Source organism: Lygodium microphyllum, chromosome 4 (genome assembly GCF_053477565.2).
Source record: "Lygodium microphyllum isolate KBCC chromosome 4, Lygodium_microphyllum_v1.1.10, whole genome shotgun sequence".
Classification (NCBI taxonomy): Eukaryota; Viridiplantae; Streptophyta; class Polypodiopsida; order Schizaeales; family Lygodiaceae; genus Lygodium; species Lygodium microphyllum.
In genome coordinates this window covers 118,088,447-118,114,403 of record NC_141138.1, presented here as the reverse complement: position 1 = coordinate 118,114,403, position 25,957 = coordinate 118,088,447, and the positions used below count along the sequence as shown (strand labels likewise).

General features: G+C 39.5%; 1 pseudogene; it reads left to right on the top strand.

The window, feature by feature from the left end:
* LOC148037529 (uncharacterized) overlaps positions 1–25,957 on the top strand; it is a 37,739-nt pseudogene extending 11,782 nt beyond the window's left edge.

The following is a 25,957-nucleotide window of genomic DNA, read 5'->3' as shown; positions in this document are numbered from 1 at the left end:
TCAAGCTGTTACAGAAACAGACTAAAGAGGTCCTCGATGTCAAGAAGGTGATTAACACTTCAGGAGTGTCTTTTTCAATGATCAATCTGATCCTCTCTGGAAGCTAGTCTGCCAATTTTTCCAGGACAAGTTCATGTTTGCCAAGACACCATCTCATTATTTGTCCAAGGAGCTCTTCACAGCTTCCAGGATGGTTTTAAAAGGGGTTGCCATTGAGTGGAGTACTTACCTTCTTATGAAGATGGACCAACATTTTGTCAAAGTGACTAGAGGGAATGTTACCAATGTAACCTATGGTTCATATTTATATGCTTTCTTGACATATTCAGGCCTTAAGAACGGTGTGTTACCTCCTTCTCTATCTGATCCAGTTCCTCCTCCTCCACCTTCAGAAGATTCAGAACCCATTGACATAGAGGATATTGACTCCCCTCCTCCATTGGTCATTCAGCGGAAGCCCTTGAAGCGTGTAGCGAAGAAAATTCCACCAGTCATTCCTTCAGTGTCAGTTCCTGCTACCTCTGGAAGTGACCTCCCTACCTACCTCACACGCAACAACTTATTCAGGGCACATCGAGAGGGTTCTTTGGAAATATTAGTTCCTTCACTGAACAATTTAGTGTCAAGGGATGCCATTCCTTTTCTTTGTAACGACATCCAGAGTTCTATTGAACTCTCAGTGACAGCTTGTGTTCAACAGTTATATACTTCTTTCTATGAAGAATTGATCCAATCCAAAGACTAGATGCATAAGGCAACCACAGAGTTAGCCTCTGCTAAAGACACTCTTGCCGATCTGTTTAAGCAGATGGAGCAGCAGACATAAATGATTGAGACCCATAGAGAAGAAATATCTTCTTTGAAAACTCAGTTAGTAGAGGCTTAGTTAGAGGTAACCAGAGTTTCGAAAGAGAAAGAGAAAATGTCTAAAGAAGCTCAAGATTTTAAGACTCTTCTGGATACGAAACTGTCAGCTTTGCAGACTGCTCACAATACAGTGGAATCCCAAGCTTCTCAGATTAAACAGTTGAAGGACCAGCTAGCGCAGTCAGGGTCCATTCCTCCAAGCCCCAGTGTCCCCATGATTCCTTATATATCTCAACGGGACTGGGCAGTTCTCTAGAGACATGCCACATTATGTCCATTGCTTCAAGATAAAGTGGAAAGATTGCAATCCACGATGGATTTATTATGGTCTACATTTGAGCAATTTCAAGAGCACGTTTCTCCCGACCATTCCTTTTTTTGTCCACTATAAGTTGCAGAACTTGGCCTTCTATATTAAGTTCTCAATGATGGATCTCCCTCTTCCAGAGAATGGTTAGAGTGGGGTTGGTCTTCTGATTTGCTAACAGAAGTTGTCCGTATGGTCTTTGAAGGTTCTGTGACAACGAATACCATGTTGCTATCTTATATGTATCTATAAGGTGATATGTTAATTTCAGATGATGTAGATATGGCTTGGTATGTGGGAGATGTGGTCTTACAAGCTGTCTTATATGTCAACCATTTGGAGTTGAGGATAGATGAAATGTTCCAGTGCTATTCTTCTAAAGTGGCTGCTTGCCCTGACACTTTATGGCATTCAATGATTGATTCTGTAGTCCGGAACCAATACCATAATACAGCTTCTACTTATGTGTAGAGCACTAACCAACTAAGGGTGGATCTCCTAGCTTATCTTTCTAAGAACCATCCATTTGATTCATCCTTCTTTGATGCCTACCATCGACGATCTGTTTTAGGTCCCTCTGTTCCTAGCTTATTGTACTATCAACAAATGGCCCATCGCTATGATGCTTATTTTTTCTTTTATCAATCCAACTCATTTGCTATCTTACCTCTCCTTTTTCAACCTCAGGGTTTTCCTCAAATTCCAATATTTACTTATTGTTCTTTCATTGAAGATCGAGTCTTTTTTCCTTCTCCGCCATGTCCTTCCCCATCTATCCATATACCTTCTAATTTTCCTGCTTATCGATTGACACATTTTCTAACTGATTCGCTTAAATTTTCAATCACTCCTTCTTTAGTTTATTCCTTATTTTATGATTTTTCCTACCCATCTCTTCATCCTCTTTTACTCATTTCTCTTCCATCTCATGCCACTTTTATTTCTCAACCCCCTCAGTTGGTTAGTGGGTACGAAGGATTTGATCAGCAGATTCCGAGAAGAAGAGGATGGAGCTCAACAGTTTCTCTCATGAGACCACAAATTAATTGGCCATTAATTCCAGGGGACTAGACAACAAGCATACCAAAATTACCTCCATTTTTCTCAACAATATTTACAATCTCTAGATCCTTCAGTGAGATTAACAACCCATTTTGCTTGGTACCTAGCATATATGCATAGGCATTCCCATAACGATCAAAAGGCCATTCCAAAGCTTTGTATGAATGTCAATGCGAACATTGATTCCCAAAAGTTAGATGTCCTATATTTGCATACCCTTTGTCTACCTAGTAGATACCTTGTTTTGCTAGAACGGATGTGTTGCCTTCAATTCTTTCAGAATCCTCCAAAATCTTTTGTAGATGAGTCTTTATCCCTGGATCGCTTTCATAATCATCAAGCTTTTAAGAGAGATCATCTTCATTGATACCCTTGAATGTATCTTCTATGCTTCTTAATGAGATATTTTTTGGAAGGTGCCATTCAGATGGTTGTGTTTGTGTTTGTGCTATAATAATTTGTATGTGATGAGTTTGTGCTGGTTGAATTATTTGTTCGAGAGCTCTCTTTTCAACTATTGATGGTGATGGTGGATGGCAAGCCTACGATGCAAAGCTAAATAACCTCTTATATCCTTTACAAAATTTTTATGACTTTCTATTGTTTATAAGATGTGTTAATGAATAACGAAGTTTTCCTTTAGTAGTATTCTTTTCTAGATACAGGTGATAAGTTGGGGTCATGGTGGAGTGATTGTTGAAGATACTACAAAAGATCAAATTGAACTCTTTACTGAACTTACATTCTTCTTTTCCTTAGGTCGCGAGGATGCTTCCTTTCTAAGTGTGGGGATCTGTTGAGAGTGAAAAAAGACTGAATTTTTGACTGATTTTTTTTATTTTTGAGGTTTGAATGGTTGATTTTTTATGGATTTAGAGTGATGTATGGTTGTTAATGGGAGTGTTTGAGAGTGTTTTGGATGATATTGATTATGTTTTGGAAACTCATGATGATTCTCGGTAGAAATATGAGACCGCCACACCATTTACAACTAAATCTTGAGGGTGCACCCTCTTCAGGGTATTTACTTCCTATCAAATTCTGTTGTTTTTTAAGAAAATTAACATCAACAACTATTTGTCGATATTGTTTAGAAATCATGTTAGTGTAGTGCTTCATCATATCCTTAACTTCGCCAAGGGCATTCGATGCACTTGACTCATAGCCATGATCATCCATTGGTCATTCCATTGGCCTAACAATTTTATGGGGCATTGGTTGTTGACTCACAAGAACAACATTAGGGTTTGATGCTTGGCCTCCAACATTTGGTGGAGCCATCTGACTACACATAGACATAGTCACACTAGGAGGAGCTGGCAATAAAGGCATATTTTGGACCATGATTCCTCTCACATTTGAGTTAGTCATGGCTATCCCTTGACTTCCATTGCCATTGGTCAATGCCAAATTATTTCCTGAAACTAGACCCATATTAAGATTGGTTCAAGAGGCATAGTCCGCTTATAGTTGGGATTCTACATCTTGTGCTCATCTAATAGCAGTGTCTACATCCAATAAAGTGACACTACTCAAATACGCCTGAATGTTGAAATCTAGACCATGCAAAAAATATTGCAGTTGGATAGCTGCTGGGATAGGGATAGAGGCTTGCAATTTGTGAAAGATCTCTTTTAACTTCTTGGCATATGCTCGGATATCCTTATGTGGCTCTTGACGTGTCACATTTAGTACACGTAGCCAATATTGACCACCCCTTTCAGGGGCAAACTCCCTTCAAAAGGCTTCAAAAAATAAATCAATAGTGGTTATGGTTCCGGCCTCTAGGTCATCATGATACCATATAGCAACTCTTCCTTTGAGAGTCATGTTAAATAACATCATTAAATGTCCTTCATCCCAGATACGATAGTTGAACATCAACTTTTGGAATTCATTAACGTGCAATTCTGCATCCTCCTCCACTAACCCATTAAAGATGGGCAGGGGGAAACCTAAAGCTGGCAAATTTTCCATTCCAGTAGGTATAGCAATAGGTTTTTCCACCATGGTAACAATCAAATTTGCTACAGGGGTTCGACCAACTAGGACTATAGCTCCACTCAAAGTGGAGGGACTGATTTGAGGGGGGAAAGAACTAGAGCTTCCTCCCCCTAATGGATTGTGTGCTGAGCTAGGGTTATTAAAACCCCGCCCTTCCAAAGATATCGGGCCACTCCTTTATAGAGAGTATCTTCTATTTATCTCAGCCCATCGTCTAGCTCGTTTAGCCCTTTCTTGCTTTTGGAGCTTCACTTGATGGTCTTGTGAGTCTAGCTCACTAATTTCTAGCATACACTAGAAGATAGGTCCCAATCAACCAAGGCATAGAAACCGCCCACTTGTAGGCAGCTCCCGAAAAATGCACCACCTCTCGGGACCTGAAATGGGCTCGACACTAGCTATAGATACTAGCTGAGCCTCTATAACACTCACAAGATAACCCCACACAGCCTCACGAGCGGCCATAAGCGTCTAAGGGCTATACTGCCCTAATCTCATTATTGTAGATAATGCATTTGTAGTAGAATGTAGTCCAATGATTGCCCTTTCTTACTCCTCAGAGAGAGATCTCATACATCTTGGTATAATATACCACATAACACAAACATAAAGGAGATACCCCTCTGGCTAAATGTCGTGGCCCCACTGCAGCTCTTCTACACCAATTCTATACCAAGAGGATTGGCCCCTCAATACATTGCTCTAACATAAAGCACATATAAATAGTCTCCACTCCTATATATTTCCAACGATCCAAGAGATTTGATCTTTCCTTACCAAGCTTGCCCCCCAAAAACCGTTTATCTACCCTACAGCTTAGGTTTTCTCACAACTCAATGTAGGTCATGTAATTGGCAATCAATTGCTATGCATCCAGGAGTTACCATGTGATATGCATAATGCAATTGTGGATGACACACCTCATTCTCAAGCAATTTATGATTAAAAAACCAGCCACATGATGTGCAAAACCAATCCTTTAATGATTTCTAAGCTACTCATAATTGCAACATTGCTAGAGACTAGCACTGAGTTTCTTTGTGCTACTAGTCTCTTTTAAATTTCAATAATGATCGTCCTATATGGTATGCATAATCAAATAAATCAGAATTTAAAATATTTTCAATAATTGCTCACTTTCATAATCCTTCTTCCCTCCTACCAATTATGTTTTACATTCCTTGGGTAGGTGTAGGATTCATTTTTATGTAGTTTTTCATGTAAAATTTGATGAAAATACACTATAACATGGAAACAAAGCTTGACCAAGGCTTGATCCTCCTAATCCACCCTTGTTATATGCTCATAGACGTAAAATATATTTTTTTCTAAATTTTTAGGTGAGAAAACTAAATTTTTCTTAGTTTTCCTTATTTTTTTCCATTTATTTCTTCATAAAAATGTGATATTTTAGAGTTATGAGTTCTTACTGATCAAGGATACTCATCACCATTTTCATATTCATTTTCATCCCATACGACCCCAAAACACTCAACAAAAATTCCAAATTCCATTATTTTTATCAAAACTGTAAGTTGTGGATTTTGCGTGTTTCGCGGAAAATTATTATACCATTATATTTTTCTAGTTTTTCTTTCATATTTCAGCGAGCACACAACATCGAAAATAAAAAACAAACAAAATCAAGCACTTTTTTCAACCATTTTCTATAAAATAAAAGAACCACTCACTTACGCATAGAAACCGCAATTCCGAGGCTCGTATCTCATAGAGAGGAGGCCGTTGATGCTTCTTCTTTGCTGTTGATGCACTCTCTTAGTTTGATCTACGTCCTCCATCACTCTAGCATCATCATTTGCTATGGGTTTGTCATCACAACCCTCCCCCTTCTCTCTTGAATTGATGCATATGAATAGCCGCTAAGAGGAGAGAGGAGAGAGAAATACTGAATTTTAGAATTCTGAATGCTCCATGAAAATAAAAAAGTTTACACACATCTCCTTCCTCTCTCTCTTCTGATAAAGAATCTCTCTCCCCCTCTCTAGAATGATGTGAATTGGAGAGGCATCAAGCAATTTGGAAGGGGCGCAAAATTTTTTGCCCCCCCTCCCCCCCTTCCTGTTTGTCAAATTTTTAGTTGATTTCAAGGCTTTTATTAAGCCTAAGGTTATAAACTTCAAAATAACTAGTTTAGTTTTTTTGTGTTCACACTATCACCAAGTGGATATTTTGGTTTTGAGAGGGCAACCGAACTCTGATTCAAGATCCGTTTGGACAAATGGCTTTGCAACATCGAAATCTATAAACTTGGCCTTTGTCGCACACTTTTTGGCTCCCAGATCTAGTAGTTGCTTTATAATGCCAAACCTTGCAGGGATTAAATGGGGGGTCAAATGACCTCTGATTGATGAACCAAGACTTGCGTTGGATTCCTAACGTCGAAATGCATTTAGGAAAACTCTAGCTTGTTGGCCATCCACCACCATTTGATTTTTCATGAAAATTTGGTCTTTGGTGCTTCTCGGGCACTTCTTGCTCCGAAAAACGGCCTCAAATGCTTCAAGCACGGCTCAGAAGCAGCTCCTAACATCCAGCTCTTAGTCTCACTCCTCCTGCATTTTACTGGTGTGGAGCCATTTCACCATCTCACTCTCAAACAATTTGGTCTTATTATTGGAAAAGGAAGAAATGTAGCTGCCCATACTGAAGGGCAATCAATGATCTTATTTGAAGACTCTGAAGACATTTATGCTGCCTTAAAGATGATGATACCTTTGCTTGAGGGGGACATGTACATGAAGATTAATGCAAGCAAAGTCAATGAAGAAGAAGACCAGAAACACCATAAAGAAGAAGATAAAGTCAATAAAGAAGAAGAAGACTAAAAAGACCATAAAAAAGATTACCAAGAAAAAGAAGACCATAAAGACAAAAAGAGCATCAAAGAAAGCAAAGTGGACTACATTAAAGAAGAAGGCAAAGAAAAGAATATCTGCTATCCCTACCATGACATATCTGATGAAGAAAACCACAAGGGCCTGTCAGTCCTTGTCTCAACTTGTCACTATAATTTTTTCTTATATGTACTTGCCATTAATGCTTCTCTTATACGCCTTATAAAACTCCTCATGTAACCTATGCGTAACAGCCCCTACACACTTAGTGAGGCCTTGTAATAGTCATTGGATATTAGCCATGTTTTTGGTACCCACACTTAGTCTTTTTTGCAATAACCTTTGGGGATGATTACCATGTTTGTGGCATACCTACACTTAGTCTTTTTTGCAATAACCTTTGGGGATGATTACCATGTTTGTGGCATACCCACACTTAGCAAGGTTCTACTCATGACAGCCTCTGTACACTTAGTGCTTTCTTTATGGTTCTGATTGAGGAGGGGTGTTGAGAGTTATGCAATCACACCCATGTGATATCCTCTTTATATGGAGCAATAGGGCAAGACTCAAATAGTTTACTAGAGAGGATGCCTAAAATATAGGATGCATGAATCCCATAAGCATAGTGGAGAAAAAGGGAACCATCATGAGCCTATAAAGTGATGTACCTTCTTATCATTCAATGGTGGAATAATATTATACTTTGTCCTTTCAGTCATAGTTAGTGTCATACTCAAGATTGTGTTTATGAGTCCAAGCTTCCATCTTGGAACCTAATTCACTTGAGTAACAACTGGTCTCTCTAATCTATGTTTGTGTTCCATCCGCCATAGCCATACTCTAGATCCATGCATTTCAACACTCATTGTGTCATCGTGCTTTCATCACTATTCCAATCTCGTCTCCTACAACACTTCATCCTTGCTTTTCTTGTACAAAGTGCCACCTAACAGGGTATAGGGGATTAATTCCAGCAGAAGCTTCTTCTTCTCATAGCAGCTAGAGATATTAGGGGGATATTGTTGGGTTGCCAAGAGGTTGGATATGTCTGCATACCATGGGGTAACAATTTCAACTAGAAAAAGGGAAGTATGAGGAAGGTCTGGATCATCCTACTCTTCTTCGTCACTCTGAGGGATTCGTGACAGATGATCATCTAGGATATGGGAACAACCAGGTTCGGTAACCACTTCAAAGTCGAACTTCTGAAACAAAAGGAGTCATCTCATCATTCTTCCCTTCACATCGACCTTGTTCATTAGGAAGGATAGGGCCTCATGATCCATGTAGAATTTGAAGTGTGTCGATAGCAAGTAGTGTCGAAACTTCTCCAAGGCAAACACCATTACTAGGCACTCAAGCTCCATCATTGTATAGTTCCTTTCTTTGTCAATTACTTTTTGGCTTGCATAATAGATAGGTTGATCTAACTTTGAGGAGCCCTTTTGGCATAAGACTGCACCTAGTCCTTCAATAGATGCATTAGTGTACACATGGAACTCCTTTGTTCAATTAGGAGGTTGCAAGATGGGTGCTTCAATAAGGCACTGCTTTAGGGTGTTGAATGCCTCATCACAATCAATGGTCCATGTAAACTCTGCATCTTTTCTGAGGAGCTTATGCAAGGGAGCTTCCTTTTTTGCAAAGTGTACAATGAATCTTCTGTAGTATCCCACATGGCCAAGGAATCCCCTCAACTGTTTGAGGTTAGTTGGCACTATTAAAGTTGCAATTTTCTCAATCTTTGCAAGGTCTATTGCTATACCATGTGCAGAGACAATATGGCCCAAAGAACTCATAACAAAACTCCAAAGACACATTTTTTGAGGTTGAGAGAGATCCCATACTCTCGACATCTGTCAAAGCACTACTCTAGGTATTCCCAATGCTCACGGATTAGGCTATAGATACATAAGCATAAGTCATCTAGGTACACCCCAATGAAATCATGCAGATGGTTCTAGAATGCAGCCATCATCACTCGTTGGAAGGTCACAAGAGCATTAGAGAGCCCAAACGGCATCACTCTATAAGCATAGGTTCCCCATTTGGTTGTGAAGGTTGTTTTGGGTTGATCTTTTTCTATGATCTGGACTTGGTTATATCCATTGAATCCATCCAAGAGAGACTAAATAAAGCTCATGGCCTGCCATTGTGTCCAACAATTGGTCTGTGAAAGGGATAGGGAAATGATCCTTCTTAGTTTTGGAGTTTAAATTTTGGAATTCCACATATATTCATAGCTTTCCATTCTTCTTGGGTACTACCACGATGGGTGAAACCCATTTACTATTGGCCACTACATAGATGAACTCAGTTTCAAGGAGCTTTAGTAGTTCCGCCTTCACCAAGGCAGAGTAATTTGGATTCATGCCCCTTTGTCTTTGCCTCATAGACTTGGCATCAGGCTCTAGGTCAATGTGATGTTGATATACCATGGGATCAATCCCTTTCAAATATTTGTATGACTATGCAAACACGTCCAAGTTCTCTTTTAGTAGGTCATGCAAGACTGTCAATTCTTCTTTTGGAAGACTGATACCAACCTTTAGGTGATGTTTTGTACCATCTGCATCTAGGAATGTCAATTGCTTCTCACCGTCCACTTCACAGATGAATGTCCCATGGACTACTTCTGGGTAGAGATCCAACTTCCTCAAAGGAGTGGTCTTCTCTTTTGATACTCCATTCGAACAGATGTCCTATGTCAATGGAGACTTAGCTCGCTCCTTGGGAAGTTGAAAGGTATTAGAGATCTTTCGGATCTTATAGGAGGGTTATTTATCTCTTGAATCGAGGATTCATCTTCTAAGGATGCATCCAAGAATGTCACATGAACCTTCTGAGTTTTGTTTGAGCTGTCAAACTAGTGGTTGTTGGCACGGTGCATCGTCATCATTTTCTCTTAAGAAGGATGGATAGGGCAACAAGAGCCACTGTTGAAGGAAGGCTTATTCTTCTTAATCCATTTCTTATGGATATTTTACATATAATGTGACTCATTAGCCAATCCAAAAGGTATCAGAGTCATTCTGTCTAACCGCATGGGATCTCTTGCTTTTGTGGCCTCTAGAACTTCTTTCTCATTTGTGTCTTCTACTAGTAGGATAGATTCTTCCAGCCGACTATCATAGTCTTCTTCCTCACTACCATCTTTGTCCTCTTCAGACTCTATTTTTGCCTTTGTGGGGGCTCTATAAGAGAAGAATAAGCTCTCTATTATGTCCTCTGCTTCTACTTGCCTTTGTCTCTGCATCTGCTCTGCTACAGCCATATAACAGGGAAAATAGTACATCCATGCTTCTATCTTGCTATCAAAGGTGACTTCAGAAGTCAATTTGGATTCAGGAAAGAGGTATTCACCAGATATGCCCTTGCTTCAAAAAGCCATGGTCTTCCCAGCAAAGCAGAGGTTATGAGGTCCCATAGGAATTTGGTTTTGACCACCTGATATGTCAGCCAATAATCTCTTCCTGCAAGGGTTGTCTCTTACTTCTATGGTCTCTAGAACTTCTTTCTCATTTGTGCCTCTTCTACTAGTAGGATATATTCTTCCAACCGACTATCATAGTCTTCTTCCTCACTGCCATCTTCCTCCTCTTCAGACTCTATTTTTGCCTTTGTGGGGGCTCTATAAGAGAAGAACAAGCTCTCTATTATGTCCTCTGCTTCTGCTTCTACGTCTGTCTCTGTCTTTACATCTTTCTCTAGCTCTGCTATACGACCATGTAACAGGGAGAACATGTACATCCATGCTTCTATCTTGCTATCAGAGGTGACTTTAGAAGTCAATTCGGGTTTAGGCAAGAGGTATTCACTAGATATGTCAGCCAATAATCTCTTCTTGTGAGGGTTGTCTTTACGTGTATCAGAGAATGCCCAAAGGATTAATTCTTCTTTGGTCTGCTAATCTGATAAGCCACTGCATAGGTTGCATCCCTTGCAAGCCTAGATCCTTCATTGTCACATCCGTCTCATGATGTTCACTAAAGAACCTCTATCAATCAATGCATCTGCAATAAAACATCCTTCAATTCACACACGATCTCTAGGGTACGAGGATCCAAGAAGTCGTTAGCCACATCCACTTCTTTCACGAGCTTTGGGGCTTTGTTGGACTTGGTTGTTATGGAGGGAGAAATCCTTAGACCTCTTCTTATCATTAGTATGATTTTGAATTTCTTTTGATAGCTAGGAGACAATATCAACAACTTTTGAAATGTTAGATTTGGTTTAAAGATGTCTAGGTCTTTAACCAAGTCATATTCTTTGATAGGATATGCAGGCTTCTCCTATCGGCTAGGGAATGGGGCAACACCCACTTTTATCTTCCCTCTTTATTCTAGGAATGGCAACATATTCACTTCTTCTACTTATGGACATACTTCGGTATCTTCTATATCCTAGACCTCTGGTCCTATATCTACAACTATCTAGCTCTTTGTGGCCCTGCAGTGCTCTGTACTACATTGTTCGTCTTTGCATCATTTTGTTTCTCCTTGGGAAGGTTGAATTTCACTATCTTGGTAGAGGGAACATTCTCTTTTGGAACTATAGGGTCTCTATTCTTTGCACTCATTATTGCGGCAACCTCCAATTCCACCAAATTGAAAGTAGGTTTTTGGGTCTTCTATTGGGTATTAGAGGTAGCTTTTATAGGAGCTGGACTTGGACAATCTCTTGCAGTGTGGCCTTCTCCTTTGCATCGAGTGTATAAGGGTTTGTAGTCCGTGGACCTTCTAGGGTTTCGACAATTTGGTGAGATATGACCCTTTTCTCCACATGTGAAACACTCCACTTTTGATCTCTGGCCATCGCCAAACAGATTGTCATTCTCTGTAACTTTGAGAGGGAAATCTCCTTAGGCCCAAATTAGGATTGAACTCCCTAGGCTTTGGTCCAATATCTTGTGTAGTCGTCTTTGATTCCAACAAGTTGAACCTTACTTATTCATCTTTCTTTCTTTTTTTATGCATCTCCTTTCAGAGAGTAGATATCTTCTGTATGGTTCTTCCTCAATCAGTATGAATAGAAGGATCCATGAATGGTTAGTTTTCAAGTACGTTCATCAATAGCTAATGTTCCGCTTTTGATGGAACTTTCCACACCGTGTATTAGATTGCATCACATCTCTTCTATCTCCTACTGGACTGGATATATTGGTTGTATTCGACTTCAGCGTATGTAGCTATTCTGTAATCACATCCATCAACTCCTTCTTGATGCTTGTGACTGAATTGGACAGGTAGTCCTTCAAATTTTCACCTCTTGAAGTACTTGCAATAGGGTTTTGGGAAGCTTTTGTAATCACCACATACACTGGTTGGGTTGATCCAGAGGGTCCTTAGTTCTTATTTTGATTCAAAGCTCCTATTGTGCAACTGAAGATTGTTGATTCCGGTTGGTAGGGTTCCATTATTGTTGTTGAGTTGCCATTGGGGGAACCATTTGAGGCCATTATTGTTGTGGTTGAACGATCATTGAGGGACTGTTGTCTATAGCCACTGTGGATTCAATGCACTACACTGCAAGATTGTGTGCATCTGAGGGTAGGGGCCCGATAGGGGTAGGGAACTGTCTCTGGGACTGCATTTGGTGGGTGTACCATTCCTGGCATGGGAGGATGTAGGACTCCTCTTTCTGAGGTCATTGATAGCCTCGCTTCAACTTGATCATATAGTCTTGCATCTTCCACCGCAGCTTGCAGATTAACTGGTCTTCGCAATTTGACAAACTTACAAACTTTTGGTTGTAGGCCTCTAAGGAAAACTCCCTTCTAGATACCTTCATCCAAGTAATGGTTGGTCCATCTTTTCAATATGGATTCCATTCTAGAGACATATTCTTCCACTTGTTTACCATAGGACTAGCTTAGGTTCATGAATGCCTCTCTCATCCGCTCTTCAAAACCTTCATGCTTGAATTTAGTGAGGAAGACCAACTTTAGGTTCCTACTGCTTGTCTCTCATACGACTAAAATGCCACGCCTTTAAAAGTGGCGGGGCATATTTCCAACCAACGATTGGGGGTTCTGGCATTGTTAGCTACACACGCTACTATAAACTCTACTATAGGAAGATCAGGGTCTTCATTGCACTCTCCTTTAAAGATAGACAATGGGACTATATTTTTTAGCCTATCAATCAATATTTCCAGGATGGATCTGACTAGGAAGGGAACCTTGAGTCGCCATGGAGACTTCTGTAAAGAGTGCTGCTAAGGCATCAAAGGAGGCTTCTACTATTATCTAGTTCTTGGATTTAATTTTTGCCTTTCTCGTCTCACATACCTCTCGACTCATTCTAGTGCTTGTCTCTTGATTGTGTCATTCATCAGAGAGTTAGCTCCACCCAATTGGTATGCACTCCACACAATAGAATCAGAAGGGCTTTAGTCTCTAGAGGACTCTCTTGCCAACATTTCTTCTACTTCCTTCTTTTTGACATCTCTGAATTCAGTTTTCAATCCACTATAGAGGGGAAGGTATTTAGTTCTGAAGGTATCAAAACTCATTCTTTTGAGCATTGTTGTGGTGCCATCATTATAGTGATGCCAACTTTGGATGGTTTCCATAGTGTATGTTGTGAAGATCACTTTGTTCACCAACTTCCAATGGGTTGCTAATTGGACAAATAGAAGGTTGTCAGTGCACCATGCATCACCTATATCCTACTATTGAGCATCCACAAACAGATTCCAACCCTTTTCCTTCTTGTTCCTGTGAACTTCCACTGACCACCATTGTTGAAGGTTCTTCACAATCTCCCATTTGATGATATCTGGAAACTTCTCAATGAATGCTAAATCTCCTATGGATTATCATTCTCTCTGTTTTTGCACTTTAGTTTTCTCCCAAATAGTTTGTTACCAAGATGCATGTCTTTGTTGCTTCAACAGGGTGTGAGGAAATAGTCCACCACATAGAGCCTACATCATGATGGTAATATGTCTCCGCCATTGTGGGATGAACTTCTTTTAGAAAGTGGCTTTGGAAATGAGAATCTCCAATTCTTCAGTGGTAGAAAGAACTTAGCAAGAATCCATTGAATTCTTCTCCTCTTGGTAATGCCATTTCCTTCATTTCCAACCTATTCTGATGCTTGTTGATGGTAGTTTTCCTTGGCTGCACACCAAAAACATGGAGCCCCAAGACGAACACCAAGCAAATAGGGATTCTACTATAAGAAAATCTATATTGTATTATCAACAAATATCTTTTTCATACTTGGTGTGACCACAAAAAGGAAAAGAATACCATGAATAAGAAATCTTCACGCATCTTCATAGAAACAATTTTCCCACGGCTTTAGCTTGAACAACATTTATTATGCTCTTCATATTCTTCAAAGAATTCATCAAGATACCACAAAGACACAAGAGAATACACTACTTTGAATGGAAATCATAACAATAGTATTCTTCTTCAAAGGTTTCATAGCTTTCTCTCATCACAATCTCTCACTCATAGATACATTGTTTTGCATAGATTTGGCTATCTTTCACTCACTCACTCACTCACACACACACACACTCTCTCTCTCTCTCTTTCTCTAATGCTCTACAATAATACAATGAGATAATAAAAAATTATCATTGATAACTCCTCTTAGGTCATGGATAACCCTCCGAAGAGGTATGTCTAGTATGAAAGGTCACTAGGACCACGATAGTGTCCTTTGAGAGCTCACTACTGTCACTGTCACTTCAGTCTTTACTTCAAGTCTTCAGTAGCTACTTCTTCCACTTCTTCAAGATATTTTAAACTTATATTCATCTCTTCCCAAGGTTGGAAAACTTCCCCAAGCTACACATTCATCCATCGTCACACTTATAGAGGCATACAGAACAAAACAGAACAGAGATATAGGCTCTACATATGGTCAATAGAGGGTTAACAGAAATACATCATAAAGCCTTTAGCTCAACTTAATTAATTAAAAACCATGAAGAATCAATAAATAAGCTTCCAAAAACTCTCAAACTTCACCAATCACTATTCCAATCCCTCATATAGAAGGAAAACAAAGCAAAATAGAAGCTCAATAGACTCAAACAAAACCAATCAGACACTAACAAGACATTAACAAAACATGTCATAACATCATATCTCCACTATAAAACATCATGAGCTTCCAAAACATAATAAACATAATCCAAAACACTCCCAAAAACTTCCAAACAACTAATCATCATATAAAATCCATAAAAAATAAACCATTCAATCCACAAAAACAACAAAACTTAGCCAAAAAAGCAAGTAATCTCAACCCTCAACATAAGGAGACCTACGTGTCCACATGTCTAATGTGTGCATTGCAACAGAAACCACATTCTAGGAGAGTGTCAAGACCCTCGATCTTGACCTTGCGCCAATTGTGATAGGTTCAGTCATGATGCCATGCATTGTAGACTACGAAGGAGACTTTCATACTCGCAACCTTACAACTAGCCGTACCTAGGGAATAGGCCATTGAATTTCTTTGGGACCGGAGCCTCATTGGCTCTTCTAGCACCTAATGACGAGAAGCCAACCATCCCTCGGATGGAAATTAATCCCATAGGCATGCCTCAACCACCTGGACCTTTTGTAACCCACCGGCCAAGCGATGCTCTAGTCCATTATGTAGAGGAGCCAAATGACGAAGAAGCATATGTGAACACTTACGTCTCATACGACAAAGAGGGAAATCCAATCCTTATGAACTATCGACCATAGTGCCGAGGATGGCATTAGGCAGAGGTAGAGGCCTAGGAGGGCAAACCCAAGAGCCGATTGCTTGTTGGACTTGCAATCACCTAGGGCACATTTTCTCACGCTACCCCAAGAGGGAGTAAGCCAACCCAGAAAAGGATGACGTTAAATGTGCAGAGTGTGGAATCACCCACCTATTTACTGATTTCCCTAGACAGAAATGATTCTCTAGCTCGAAAATCATGCCATCAATACCGTTGGGGATTTTTGGAGTTGAAACGCATGATGGAGAGGCTATGCCCATGCTGTTGCATGTTATGACCCAAGCATAGACAAAGCAAGCTTGTGTATCACTACCAGGGCCTAGCAACCTAGACATAGCCTTAATAGGAAAGAAGAGCCATATGCGAAGGAAGAAGAAAAGCGAAGAAAATATTATGCTTAAAATTGAGAATGCTACAACACTACCCGCAGGGAAGAAGTCACGGATGCAGAGGCAGAAACGTTCGCTTCGAAGACTGTAGAAAAATGGAGTGTTGAGGTGGTCAGGGAGTACCCCAATTCGAAGCACCAACTTGAAACCATAGATAAGGTCAAGGAGTGGGTTAGAGAAGCCCATAAAGAGAATGTTGAGCCCATCTTGGAGGATGAAATCTATGATCTCTCTAGTGTGAGCACACTGGTTTCACCTATGCGACCGAAGTCGAGAGATGCCATTGCACCTCAACCAGTGTCGAACATAGAGAGCTTGAATGCCGTGGGCTAGTAAGCTAGCCAGGGCCATTGGCCAAGGATTGCAGAATTAGGAGATAAGAAATCAATGGGTGATCTTCTTATGATGTTACTAACCACCCCAATGACTTTGAGCTTAGGAGACTTGCTTAGGTAGCATCCAATGTTGTGGCAAGAGTTGGAATAGTGGGTGGAAGGACCGCTTCAGTAGTTGACTTGCGTGACCATGATACAATGATGCAGATACTGAGCTTGATGCTACACTCAATGCCCAAGTCCTTATGTGTCAACGCTTTTTGGAAAGGCATATAGATGCATGTGGTCTTGCCAGTCCTAGCACTAGGAGACACCACAAGGAGGAAAGGAATTGTAGACACGGAGGCAAGAGTCAGTGTGCTTAGCCATGTAGTGTGCCAGGCCTGGGGTAACCTACTGGTTGAGAATGCTAGGTTTAATGTCACATTGGCCAATGGGATAAAGGTCAAACCATTCGGAGTGCTGAAAAGTTGGCCTTTAAATATCGTAGGTGTCCAGTTCTCACTAGACTTCATCATCATGAAGGGTCAACTATGATATCCTGCTAGGCTTATCGACCTTGGATGCGGAATGCATGAGTCATAGAAGACTAGGGCAATGGTCTAATCTTCTTAGGCAATCAAACGAAAGAATTGAGGGTAGAGATGGAAACCTGGAAGACTACATCAAAGTCGACCTCGACACCATCTCAGCTATGCGGAAGGGTGATACTCAGGTTAGAAAATCTTACAGGCTACCAATGAAGTATATCCCTTTCCCTGAGGATGAGCGTGATTGGATGCACGTGCTAGCTACAATCGATATGCTATTCTTAGACAATGAGGAATATGAGCAAGCTGCTAATGAAATTGGTGAGCCTAAGGACAAACCCTCAGTGCCATTATGCATGATGGTCAGAATCCCTAGAAGATGGCCCACCCTTATCACATTCCATAACCTGAAGAACAACAAGCTAGAGCTCCACAAGATCTTAAAGCACTTGACAAATGAGCTAGCTGGCAACCCAGCCACTAATCTCAAACCCCTCAAGGATCTCTTGGACAAACCCAAGTAAAGGTGGACCAAGGTGCATGATTTGAACTTGATGTATAATTGGGCCTTGGTCACCGAAGAGAAAGAAATGAAGTATCGAGACCTAGGAGATGATGAGGACAGTTTAGACGATGAGTGCAAGAATTACTCTCTCATGAACGAAGACAGTGAAGAGGATACCGACACAATAGAATACGACATGGAGATGGTTGGGCAATTGAGCAGATCAGATAGACTCAAAGCCACATAGAGTGCCAACACGTTTAGAATTGAAAGAGGAGTTTTCAAAACCGAATGTGACTGCACTTAGCTAGACCATTTAGGGATGATAGACTATGAGAAAACATGGTTAGTTAAGCCAAGTTTCATGCCTCTATTAAGAACAAAATCACCAACAACACTACAACCACCAAGAGAGACTTCCTCTTCTAGTGAAGATGGAGAGTTCGACTCTAAGTTGAAATTAAGCTCAGATAGTGACCATGAGATACCTCTACCTCCTAATACAAAATGCACCAAGGGAGACCTACCGATCCATCTAAGGCCCAATGGTTGAAGGAGGAAAGGAAGAGGCAGTCCAAGGAATCAAAAGCTAGGAAATATAAAAAATCGCAAGGCCTACCAAAACGATTCACAAAGTTTAAGAAAGGTGATAGGGTAGTGATCTTGCCAGGAACCAAACGACAAGGAAAAGTGAGCGAGCCGATAGAAGGACCTACCAAAGTGAAAGAGGTTAATTTGGCTAATGAAGGGGGGACACCCCGACATGTCTTTATAGCCGACGACTTGAGCAAGCAGGAAGAAGCAAGTCTCATCACTCTCCTACGAGAGTTCATAGGCATCTTTGTTTGGTCACTCAACAAGCTGAAAGGAGTGGATCCGAGGGTAGTGATTCATTATATCCCCATGAAACCTGATGCAACGTCGGTCAAGCAGTGACCACATCTAATGAATCCCAACCATGCTCATGTTGTCAATGAGAAAATCGATAAGGTGTTAAAAGCTAGATTCATTTAAGAAATATAGCACATAGAGACTAGGTTTTTCCCATCGTGATTGTATTGAAGAAGAATGGAAATATCAAAGTGTGCATCAATTATAAGAAAGTCAATGCTGCTAGAAAGAGAGAACTATCCACTACCGTACACTGAGCATGTGCTCCAAAGAGTAGCTGGCAAAGAAGCCTACAGTTTCTTGGATGGCTTCTCAAGTTACAATCAGGTGCAAGTGCATCCTCATGACAGGCATAAGACTGCATTCACTGCCGAGTAGGACATCTTTGCCTACATAGTCATGCCCTTTGGGCTGACAAATGCACCAGCCACATTTCAATGGCTCATGTGTGTCATCTTCAAGGACATACTTTGGCAGGGGGTTAGAAGTGTTTGTTGATGACCTATGTGTTCACTCGAGCTAGAAAGAACAGCTAGACAAACTTTGCGCAGTTTTTGAATATTGCAAACTATATTGTCTCTCATTGAATCCCCTTAAATGCCAGTTTTGGGTGAAGCATGGATGCATCCTAGGGCATGTGGTGTCCAAGAATGGCATTGTCACTAACTTCTTGAAAGTTAGGGTTATTGTCGACCTTCCACCACCAAAACATTACAAGGAAGTTCAGTACTTCCTAGGGCATACATGATACTATCGGTGATTTGTGTTAAACTATGCATTAATTGCTAGACCACTCTACAAACTGCTGATAGTATTCAAATGGACTAAGGAATGCCAACGTGCATATGAAGAGTTGAAAAAGTCTCTGACAACCCCACCAATATTACGAGCCCCAAACGGGACCATAACCTTCCACGTCCACATTAACGCCTCAAAGTTTATTGTGGGAGTAGTGTTGTTCCAACCTAGTGAACACAGTCTAGACTATCCAGTGAGTTTTGCTAGTAGACAACTCAGGGATACCAAAATGAACTACTCCAGGCCAAAGAGAGAAGGTTTAGCCATGGTGTTTGCTGTAAAGAAATTTTGACATTGTCTGTTGGCTATGCCTTTTACTTTCTTTGTTGACCAACATTTTTACTTTGTATTTATGAAAGTTTTGGGCCTTATTGAAAATAATACATACTCATGCACCAATCCAAGATTTCCATTGGGATACATCAACCATTCTTTTTTTACCTAGTTTGCATCCATCCTATCCCTACATTGCATGTCCCTTTTCCTTAGCCTATGCTTATTTTTCCACTTACCTAGTTCCCACATTGGAATTTCATGATATCCCAATGAAAATTTTGTATGCTCATGATAGAATTTTATAGTGGCACTCCACTTTTAAGTTCATTAACTACTCTTGTATAAGACACATATTTGTTTATGCTTATGTTTTTTCTTGACATCTTTTCTTGGGGGGCTCACTATATATATATATTCTCTATATAACGTGTGTTCATGGCCTATTTATAAATATCCTAATCTGTGAGTTTTTCTTGAATAAAACATAACCCTTTTCTATTCAATCTGTAAGTAACCCCTTAATATGACACCCCTCTGTATGTAAAAAATGTGTTTTAAAAACACCTTATTTTGAACTCACGTTATATATACATATATTCATGAGTGACACCCCCCTCCCCCCCCCCGAGCATCTTTTAGGACACCCACTTGTTGTAATGATGTGGTAATGTGTAATGAACTAGGCTATCCTTGATGTAAATATTGGTGTGAAAGCTCTCCAAAAATGAAAGATATTCCAAATAATATCACCCAAGTAAGCTTGCAAAAAAAATTTCCCCTATTTTATATTAGGTTTCCTATTTTTAGGTCAATCCTTATGGGGTTAAGGCAAAGCTTCCCCTATGAGGTAGACTCAAGTAGTTTAAGATTACATATGTTTGATTATTCTAAGGATTTTCAAATGGCAATTATCTTGATTACTTCTTGATGGGCTACTAAAATACATACTATTGATATTCAATTAGGTACGCACATTACACTTGGTATTAGAGAAAAGATTAAGTATTGTTTGAAAATTACTAATGTTAGATAAGAATAAAATTAAGGAATTTATTATGAGCTATTCTACCACTAATGTTTGATGAAATTTTGCTAAAATGACAAAGCCTAGAACCTTTTCCTTGTGTTTTAATCCATGTTCATACCAATTATACACTCCTCTGACTTTGGATGGAGAGATAAGTTCATACACATTCTAGACTAACTTTGTGATCCTTCCCCATTGTATCGTGAAAGATGATGGATGCAAAATTGAGTATATTGCTCCATTGTTGAATTCAATCGTATTTCATATATATGAACTAACCTTAAAAGGCTACAATGGATGGAAAATTTGAAAGTCATTAATATATTTATTTGTGAAGAGTCTAGGGTTATTCTTACTCTTTTTATAAGATGACAGCAAGTCCATCTAAATTGTTACATTTACAACAAAGTAACCAATGTAATCTCAATACAGTTGCTATTTTAGGCCACTCTTGTTGCAATAATTACTATCAATAGGGCTATCCCAACCTTCTCTCCAAATGTAGAGTCTTCGATGTGTTTACCGAACTCCCATCTTCTCATAGTACTATTGATGTATCTAAGTTCCATTGGTGAATCTTATAGTAGAACCCTATTCATGATGTAATGCCTTTAGCTATTGAAAAATAAATTGAATAATGGATGTTTCTTTCTCTTCAACCTATGCAAAAATTATAATTTTAAAAGAAAATGTTAAGTTGAAATGTGAGAAAGGTTTATATACATGTATTAAACTAGTTCTTATGTATTAATAATCCCAAGATATTGCACCTATCATTAATCATATCAAACTACAAGAGAAGAAATGCCTTCTCAAGTAGATCAAACCTTGCAAATTTTATGGGAAGGGTAATGATGTGGAAACAAATGTGCTAAAGTCTACACTGAGTCTATGGAAGACTATTCATGCGTTGTAAGAACAAGCACCCCTAATCATGCCATGTTGACCAAGCTAAAACAAACAAGGGAGTGTGTCTCTAGTGAAAGTAGTGGTGCTATGATACTAGAGTCTTGGAAACTACTGCTACATGGAAACTCATAAAAGAATTTGTGCATGGAATCCACCTTCCTACCATGCCTTGAATATAAACAAGCTATTCAAGATTCACTAGCTAGGGTTGAGCTTGGAAGCATATTACTTCCGATTTGTAACTCTTCAAAAGTACACTCTAGGTATAGATATTTCCCAACAAGTGGCCAAGTTTTGTTAAGGCCTCAATCATCCTTTGGATACTCAACTGGAAGCCATGCAGCCCACAAATCTACTAGATGTCTTGATAAGAGCTAAACCACTTAGTCTTCAAGCACAATCAAGGAACACAAGATATTGGGGTTGAGGGTTTCCCAACAAAGGATCTTGTGCCTTTATAAAGAGAGTGCAATGGCAACAACATTTTGATTCAAGGAAGAAGGCAAAAGTTGATATAGCTAGCACCTTTGTTCTAGTAAATCAATAATGGTGCTCAAGGGTGTTTCCATTGCAACGAAATGAGCCACTACAAAAGATAGTGTCCCAAACTAAACCAAACCCCTTGATAATGATGATTTCCTAGGGCTAAAACATAAAGGGACAAGAGGAAGAGGAAGAGCTGCCACAGTAACTATCATAAGAGAGGAAAAAAAAGAGCCCTCAATGAAGAACGAAGCAGAAAAAGGGATGATTCAAACCACTCTTGATAAGAAGGGACCAAATTTTTAGTTCCCATTGATTTAGAAAATGGTAAACTACCAAGATAGACCCTTCCAGATTTTAATAGAATGCAGAAGTACTCATTCCTTTATTTCTCCAAAATGTGGATAAAAATTAGACATGGATATTGCATCAACATCTAAATAGTGAAAGGCTAATTAGCTAATGAAACAAAAGTTGTATCATCACATCAAACTAGACTCTTGGCAGAGATTGTATCAACATCTAAACTCTTGGTAGAGTTAGCTAATGGAAACAAAGTTGTGCCATCACAACAAACTAGAAATGTAGATTTTGATCTGGGCAATGAGCCCACAAGCATAAGATTTCGTGTCATAGACTTGGATGCTTATAATTGCTTGCTAGAAATGGATTAACTTATTCCCAATGATGCTTAGATCCATTATGGAAAGGGAAACATCACATTCTAAAGCTTAGAAGGAAATCAAGCAACAACTTAAGGAAAAGCTAGGAAGCCAAAAATCTCATTAACTAAAGCCTCACAATGAATAGCATAAGGTTTAAGAAAGGGATTTCTTGTATACACAATCAAACTCAATAAAATAAATGAGAACAATAAATCAAAGGAAGAGAAACATTCATGGATGAAGAAGTATGTAGATGTTCTTCTAGAAGAATTAACTAAACTTCCACCTCTAAGGGAAGTTGACCATGAGGTTAGCCTAGTTCCAGGAGCTACTCCAATTGCAAAAAGGCCATATTGAATGCCCATCCCTAAAGCTATTGAGTTGAAAGAATAAGTCAAGCTATTATTAGATTAAGGATACATTCAACCTAGCAATTTGCCATGGGGAGCCTCAATTCTTTTGAGAAAAAGAAGGATATAACTCTTTGTCTTTGCATCAAATACCACAGGCTAGATTAAGTTACGGTGGTTTAAAAAAAGTACCCAATCTTCAAGATTGATGCGCTAATCGATCAACTTCAAGGAGAAAAAAACTTTCCAAAATTTGACTTGAGATTTGAATACTATTAGATAAGGATAAAAGGAGGATATTCCCAAACTACCTTTAATACAAGGTATGACCACTATGAGTTCATAATTATTGTCTTTTGGACTAATTAATACTCCTACAACCTCAACATATTAATGTAGGACAATTTTTGGACATATCTTAATGATTTCATCATCTTCTTCTTTGACAACATTTTATCTAGGACTATGCCTTGAAAGAAGTATACTTACATTGCATGGACTCTAATAGAGAAATCTAGCTTTGATCACCTCAAGAAAAGCTTAGTGATTGGTTCTATTTTGAAGCTCCCAAATCTAGATCAATAGTTGAAGTTGTGACAAATGCAAGTTCTATCATATTAGGCTATGCACTAATGCAAGATGGGCATCCCATCACCTATTCTTCAAGGAAGATGAAGAGTCTTGAAAGAAACTATGCTACGCAAGTCATGACTTAGAGTCATTTGATTGTAATCCATACTCTTAAGTTGTGGAGACATTAGCTAATTGGTAAGAAATTCACCTTGGTAATAGTTCACAAAAGTCTCAAATGAATCTTTACCCAACCAGATTTAAACATGGGGCAATGAAGGTGAATTGAAGATTTACAAGAATATGACTTTGAAATAAAATACAAATCATGCAACTAGAAGGTAGTTGCAAATGCTTTAAGCCACAAGGCATTCCTTAATATTCTCATTATAGAAGAACTTTGTCATTATAGTATCAATGGTAAGTAACCCCATCATTCAAATGGTAAAGAAAGAAGTTTCAAGACACCCTAAGCATCAGTAGGTAAGGAAGGAAGTGCAACTACAAGATCAAGGTCATAAGTCACAACTTAAGCATTGATATTTCCCTATTGAGGAAGAACTTGTGCACTTCAATAAATTATGCATTCCTTCTAGTCATGAGTTGAAAAAGAAGATACTTTGGGAAGTGTATGATTCTCTATTTTTGGGACATCTTGGCTACACTAAGACACTCAAATGCAGTAAGGAAAAGCTATCATTGGGAAAAGCTCAAAGATATGTACTTAAGTATGTCATTGAATGCCTTAGTTGCCAAAGGGTGAATGCAGAGCATGTTAAAATGACTTGGCAAAATTTGACCTCTTGATATTTCTAAGATGAAATGGAAATTAATTGGTATAAACTTCATGGTAGGCTTACCTTCAATCCAAGGAGGATACAACTCTTGTTGAGATGTCGAGCTCTACATGAGTTTCCATCCACTACTCACCTTAGTGATGTGTCATGATATTACTCACTAGCATGTTAGGTAATTGACATGAGGATATGCCAGTGATTCAATAGCTGTACTATACCCACATAGTCCACCCTTGGTTATAGCACATTTATTGTGCCACTTCTTCTTTCCTTAGTAGATTTATACTGAGTGGATACGTGTATATATGTGTGGTACTTTCATATTAGTCTTTTATCATGTTCTAGACTCAGTCCTTTTGTGCAGAAGAAGAAGGGAGAAGAAGAAGAAGATTTCAACCCTATCTCTCTTTGTTCTCAAGTCTCCATTGTTTTTGTGTGTGCTCTTGGGTTTTTCACCCTTCTCTCTTGTTGCCTATTTTCATGGTATCAAAGCCCTCCTATGGCTACATGGAGCTTGATTAAATGCTGAGGTGAAGACGTTGGAGCACAAAAGTAAGCAAGAAAGCAATGTGTAAGAAGCTCTTTCACCTTGCTCACTTTACCTTGTATTATATATGTAGGAGATTCTTAAGACTAGCAAGGCTGCCCACCGTAGCTACATGTGCGAGGCAAGAGAAGAGAAGTGAAGAAGAGAAGAGAGGAGAAGATGGAGAGCTTCTCCACCATAGCCCCTCACCCTCACACACTCACTCCCTCACACTCTCACACTCCCTCTCTCAACACAAGCATACACAAGAAAGAAGGAGAGAAGAAGAGAAGAAGAAGAAGCCAATTTAGCCATACACCAAAAGAATGAGCTTCTCATTCACTTTTTGAGTGTATATACAAACCCTGAATCCCTTGGGCATCCATCCCCTTTTTACATGACCGGGCATCTTGCCAAGGTCCTCTTTTCCTATTCTCTTCTAGTTGCCTTATCCCTTCACCTATGCTTGTCTAGATTTTACAATTTGCATAGGAGGAAGCTTGGCACTCTTTTACAAAATTTTAGTGGCGCCTTTGCATTTTAAGATGTACCTTTGCCTTTGACTTGACTTTTGTAATTTTTGGCCTTTCCTCTCTTATTCATTTGCTAAGCTGTCTTTTTCTATATTATTCCATATTTTTGACTTTTTTTTCTCATCTTACATGGGGGTTAACATTATCCCCTTCCTAGTCGAGTGCCAGCTCCATGGCACTTACGGGTCTTTGTTCGGGTCTTTGTTGGATGAGGGATCAATGATTTGAAGGGTGGTCATGTGACTTGATGATGGGAACTTGTGGGGATTGGTCATGGGAGAGAAGCTTGTCAAATGAATGCAGCGGTGGAGGTCGAGGTATGTTGAGTGGATGGCAGTGGGGCCTCCAATATCACTAGTTGGTAGCATTCATATTTATCTTTAAAGAGAAGAAAAGTGCACTATCTAGGGGGTGTGTCTACCTTATCGTGTGGTGCATTGTACTCGTGCTAGTGGAACTGGGAGCTGGGTAAGCCTGGTGTTGTCCCACACTTGAAGACCCAGTTTGTGCAGAAGGGAGGTGGAGTTGGTGCAGCTTAG